The sequence below is a fragment of the Vespa mandarinia genome, chromosome 4 (assembly GCF_050613455.1).
Source record: "Vespa mandarinia isolate Hongniang chromosome 4, ASM5061345v1, whole genome shotgun sequence".
NCBI lineage: Eukaryota > Metazoa > Arthropoda > Insecta > Hymenoptera > Vespidae > Vespa > Vespa mandarinia.
Genome location: NC_140813.1, coordinates 3,848,357 through 3,855,000, shown reverse-complemented (window position 1 = coordinate 3,855,000; position 6,644 = coordinate 3,848,357).

Here is a 6,644-nt window from a genome sequence, read left to right as displayed (position 1 = left end):
ATGTTGTATTATCGTAACAACGATTTTGAAAATCATCATACAACGGAGAAAGAACAAAAGTGATACTAAACGGTCATTATTTAAGATTTCTCCTGATAATTCGGCGAGTAAAAGAGCGTGGCATATTTTATTGTGAGTCCGACGACAAGCAAAGCTCCCTGTAAAATGACTAATGATGTAAGCCGAGTGTAAAGTGAAGCGTCTATTGATTCGTAGACGCGTAAATGACACATCTATCGGACTACCGAGGCCCACCAGTCATGCTGAGGTTTTAACTCTTAAGGACGAGCAAAGGGAGAACTACCGAAGCAAAGATCTAGACGACTTACCACCACTAAAGGTTATAGAACCAGTGATGATAAACGGTCTATAGCAAACGGGATGCTGCGGTTTACAATTGCCCGGACGATATCCTTCGAATTAACCACATTAATAATACTAATACTCCGTTAATTTCTAATGTCCATGAAATTGGATTGGTCCTTTCGAAATCCACGATCCTACAAGAGAAATAGCTACTATTCAAAAATGACATTGACTTACACGTTATACTAACGGGTGATATATCATATAATAGCTACGTAAAAATCTAACTTATTATATCAGAATTTATGTTATGCGTTAAACGTAAACAAGTGCCAAATTGATGATTGAGTAAATAATTAAATAACTTTAACAGAATTAAAATATAAATGGCAATTAGATATATAAGTATATTATCGCATTGCAATCCCATGACATTAGAAATAATTTTCTTAGTTCATCTCCAATTTGTTACTCCTAACGTTCAAATAGATACACTATATTTTCTTCTCCCTTTCTTATAATATGATTATTAAATAATTAATCACCTTAGAACTTGTTAATAATAAATATGACTGATTGATTTTAGCTCGATCTTTATTAGTATACCTGCAAATAAATGATCTCTCTTGGGTCTTCAAGAGATTCAAATAGTTCCCATTTCGTTCGAAAAACATTAATCATTATACGCAATACAATACGGATGATTAATATGTGATTTACGTCGTTGAAGTTTGCGTAGATGAAAACACAAATATCATTTTTCGAAGATATTATATTCATCTACTTATGAGATCCACTGCTCTCGATAGAAGAAAATATAAAGTGTTAATAATTAAAATACAGTTCATTGAAAAACAAAATCGATGAATATCACAGAACGATAGAAAACGTGTTTACTTGTAATGGTCGAAGAATCCAATTAACGTCCCCCATACGATTTGACCTTACGAAAATTGGGTCGACGATCCACTTGGAAGATTAATGATTACAATGATTAGTCTGTAGATCCTGGAGACGGACACCTTCTATAATTAACCAATTCATGATCCCTGTCAATCAATCGCCTAACTAAAGATTATTCATAGAAATGTTAAGTGGTTAAAATAATTTTTTCTTTATTCACGTAGAATTATATGATAGATCTCAATTTCGATGATTTCTCATTTAATCAAATTCAAGTAACAATCAAGACGTATATGAATAACGCAATATAAAAACAATGAACAGTCAGAAAAAATATTTACTGATAATAGTATTCAATTATTTGAAATTTTTTTTTCTTTTTTTTTTTTTTTTTTTTTTTTTTATTTTATTACTTTCTTTGGTATGCAAAAAAAATTCTGAAAATGTATATTTATTGAAAATTTTTGTTAAATGTAGAAAAGAATAAAAAAAAAAATTCTTAAGAAAATAAGTTCCTTATTGCATACTCCCTGCCTTAATAAGTATGTATATCGCTTATCAGTCCGGAGATGCACAAGGTTTGTTTACGTATGTTAACATGGCGCCGTCATGTCCCCCCCGTTCCCAGCAAGTACGGTTGATTTATAGGCGGAGCATCTGACAGTAGATGCCACTCCCAGCAACGAAATACAACAGCTGTTTCATATCCCAGCAACTTATAAAACGTTCTACGAACGTACGAAGTGACATCTCGTGAGTATTTTATGCAATTGATTGGAATCAGTCGTTAAAATATCGAACGTTGATAAGTACGGAAACTACCTTTTCTACTTAGGTTAAGGCTTCGTTGTTTAGGAATAAATTAACATTTAGAAGTTCGAAAATTACAAATTTACTATGAGTATGGAAATAGCGTTTCCTTACGTTTGCTATGGATTAGAAAATCTAAACATTGATTTATGTACAATAATAAAAAAACAGTCAGTTACCTCATGAAAACAAAACGTATACCATTCAAGCATATGTACAAAAATCAGGGATGGAATTATGAGCTATTTTACTTTCATTGCAAAGTTCCAGAAGTCGCTACTATACGAAACTTTTCTTTATAGATAAATGTCGAAAACAGCGTTTATGCCGACAACTAATTCAGATGTAATACTTGACCAATTTTATTGGACAATGTCTCGTTTTAAAGATGAATGTTTAAACGAGGACATGCCTTTTTCGAATTTTCGAATACAATTTGTTTTCACAGAAAATAAAGCTTTTTCAAAAATTATGACTATAACGTCTTATAAATAAATGCTAGATTTAACATTTTATCTACGGTGAACCTGTAATATGCTAATCATCATTAATTATCAATCGACTATTTATCGACGGCACTTATTTACCAGCAGTCTATTTATTATTTAGATTATGATTACATATTAGTAAATTTTTATTAATTGTTATACTTTGCTATTAATAAATGTTGATAATATTTTATTGTTCTCAACTATAACTGATAACCGATTTGTTTGACATAAATTAAACTACCAGATAGATAATAAAATAAACACGACAACGACGTTTTATCTTTATTTAAATTTACGATTCTCCTGTCTCAAATACCAAGTAAGTATAATTAGTTGCTCCATACATTGACGAATGATTAGAAATCGACTCATGAATGAATTTAATGTAATGACTGACTATTTACACTATTGCACTCTTTACATTTTCTCGAAAAGCTCTAAGAATATATATGCTCTACTATTATCAACTGCGTAGTCGGTAAAACAGAATTATAACTATCATTACCGATCAGTAAAATAGTTTTATTACCGACTGTTCAAGAAATAAGATAAATACTATATCATTACCGACCGAGTATTTCAATCAATGGTTAAAATATTGAGCTTTATAGTCACTTCCTTTTTTATCAACGTTAATCCATTCCTACTTTATCTATAGAAAAATCTATATATGTATTCTCTATTTTTTCGATTATCGGTAAAATCCTTATCTTCTGTACTTTCCGATAACAATATAAAATTAATAAAATCTTCTTATCATATATATCGTACCTTTGAATTTTATTTATACCGATCGTTGATATACAATGGTAAATTCTGAAAAAAATTTCGATATCAAAAGTTTTGACAGATGATAATAAAATATTTTCAATTATTTTAATCGAACAACAATCGGTAAATGTCAATCTTCATGTTAATTGATTTATTATTCAATAAAATAATCTATTATTATTTAAATAATCTATTATTTAATAAAAAAAAATATCAATCTTAATATAAACATATCCTTTATTATCTAAACACAAATATTCGTTCATGTTATATTTTACGATATTACGAAAACTATTATGAAATAAATGTTGAGAATATTAATCAAATCGTTATATAAATAAAAATATTTATCTAAAATGTATAAAATAAGAAATAAACATCATTTGATATTCGAATAGTATATAACGAAAAAAAAAATAATAATATATACGTCAATCTACGTAAATGTGTCGAAGCGTCAGGAGTATTTCTATTAAAAGGGATTTCTTAATAGAAACTTTAAGCAGAAGTGGCAGCATCTGCGAGGACGGGGCATTGGTGGGTTCGACCTTAGCGGGGTACACAGGGTAACACCGATCCCGTGTTGACGCCTGAAATGCTGTCCGATCGATCTTCGTCAGACTTGATTTCGTAGCAGTACAATCAGCCAGCAAATAGAATTGTACGTTGCTCTACCAAAGAGCCTTTCTCCGAAAAACTTCGCAACTGGCGTTTATTGTCATCGGCTACTACTCCTAAATTTTATCAAACGTTTCTTTTTTTCTCTGTCATCGTTATAGATTAACAAATATACAATTTTAATAGAATCAACATTTTCACGAGAAATTATGAGAAAATAAATACGAAATAATTTCATTTCGAATTGACGATTTCAGACGATATAAATAATTTCATGATTCGATGGCTAATAATTGATATAAAAATTTCAAAAATTAATAAGATAAAAAACGGAAGAGAGAGAGAGAGAGAGAGAGAGAGAGAGAACTGAACTAGTACGGAAATCAAGCATGATTTCTTGTACAATAAATGCAAGACGCAAGTTTTATCGCGAGGCATGATCAGCTGACACGCATAAGCGGCATGATTGATCCTCATTGTCGGCTGGCCGACACTACTATATTTACCAACAAGGCGTCTCTCTTAATTAAAACGTTACAGTCCTTACCGACAAACCGGAACTCTGCTAACGTGTCAGGACCGGCTGACGTTCCGCGTGTTCGTTAATCGCTGCTTAGAATTAGTGGACACCTCGCGCGTTTCCTTCCTCGCAATAACTAATTTACATCGATCATTTACATTCTACAAACCGATATCATTAAATGAAAGACGATAGACGATCGTAGGGCCATCCATCAATACGAAGATATCATATAAATCAAAATAAGAAGAAGCGTCATTTCGTTTGGTAAATCAATCCGTTTGAAATGATCTTCGAGGTTTAAAAAAGAAAGAAAAAAGAAAGAAGAAAAAAAAAATTCGATCGCCTCTAAAATTTCCTAAATTTCCTATATAATTTCTATAATAGAAAATATAATATATCGATTAAAATTTACATGATCTTCGTCGTCAAATAAAATTATCAATCCATTGATATAAAGACAAATTATCCCATATGACAATTGATCGCTATCACGATTAATTTGACACCCATATAATAGATTCAAAGTTAAAAGAAATATCATTTGGAAAAGATTCTTCGATCGCATATCTGATCCATAGCTATCATCGGTGCTAACATTCTCTTGCGTGTTCCATAGGATTGGCAGGAAGGATAGAAAATAGAACGATAATCCCCAATGGATCTACTCGAGGCTTTCACATTGCCGGTAAAAGAAGTAATGGCAGAATGGTGGCGTTAGCAGCGTCGTCGGTGGTAGCGGCAGCAACAACAACAACAACAATACAGTAACAGCAACGGCAACGGCAATGCCAACGGCAACGGCAACGTTAGCAGCAGGAACGGCAGCTTTAGCGAACGAAAACGATCCATCACGAACGTGACAGCCTCCCTCCTCGCTAGAAACAACTAACTATGACATTCTTCTCGCTGCCACTGCTTCCTCTTGCCTTTTCCACTAGACACGTACTTCTCTATCCAACCTTTCGTTGCTCCATGTATTTCTTCCCTCTTCTTTTTCTTTCTCTCTCTCCCCCTCTCTCTCTTTCCCTCTTTCTCTTTCTTTCTTTCTTTCTCCCCTCTTTCTCTTTTACCGTATTCACCTTCTTCCGATAAGCAATCGTGTGCTGATTAATATCAACCCAACGACGCCAACTCGCTTCCGGTACCAATCCCAAAAATATAATATATACATACATACGTATGTAGCTACTAACTTACACTTTTTCTCTTTTACTTTCACGATCAATCCGATCTAATATATAAATATCGTCAAAACCATCGAGACTCGCCTTGTTGTTTAGGTGTTTTTTCTTGTTTCTTTTTTATTTCTTTTTTTTATTTTTTTTTCTTTCTTTTTTTTTTTTTTTTCTTTTTTCTTTTTTTTTTTTTTATCGATTTGACATTCACGTAACTAAAGATCTAAGCGTTCCCATTAGTAATACTTCTTCATCCGTTAATAAATCCAAGAAGTAAGTGCAAATATTTTTTTTCTTTCTTCTCGAACATATCTCAACCCAATCCTCCTCACACCATTCCTCCTTTCCAATACTCCGAGAATGTTAATAAAAATTGACCAATCATTCTAGTTCAAGGAAGCAAATAAATAAATAATATATCCTAACGTTATCATATTTTATCACGTTTCATTATTCATTGAATAATAAACGAACTATTATCTTTATACTGTTAATGCATTAAATAATTCTTTCATGATAAACTCGTGAGAAAAAAAAAAGAAAAAAGAAAAAAAGGAAAAAAGAAGAAAAATAAAACAGAGCAATAAAATCTGAGATCAATGCGAGCATGCATTTGCATCGATAATGACGAAACTAGAATAAACGAGCCGTTCTTTTTATCCATACGAATCTTCCATAATACTTGATATTCGTAATATCATCATCGAGCGTCATCTATCGTTGTTAATATCATATATAATTTTATCGCGTTAAATTGGATTAAAAAAAAAAAAAAGGAAAAAACGAAAAAAAAACAGCAGAACAAAATAAAACGAGGAAAAGAAGCAAACTCGAATTCGAGCGTATTCGACGATAAACTTTGGAACGATGTGACGTTGAAGTCGGAAAAGAAGTTTTATGATTGGGATAGGGAGAGGGTGAGTTAAAATAAAATAAAATAAAAGAAAAAAAAAAAAAAGAAAAAAAAAGGAAAAAAAGAGGAAGAAGAAAAGAAAAGAAAAGGAAAAAGGGGGGAAAAGGAAAAAGGAAAAAGAAATGAAATGAAAT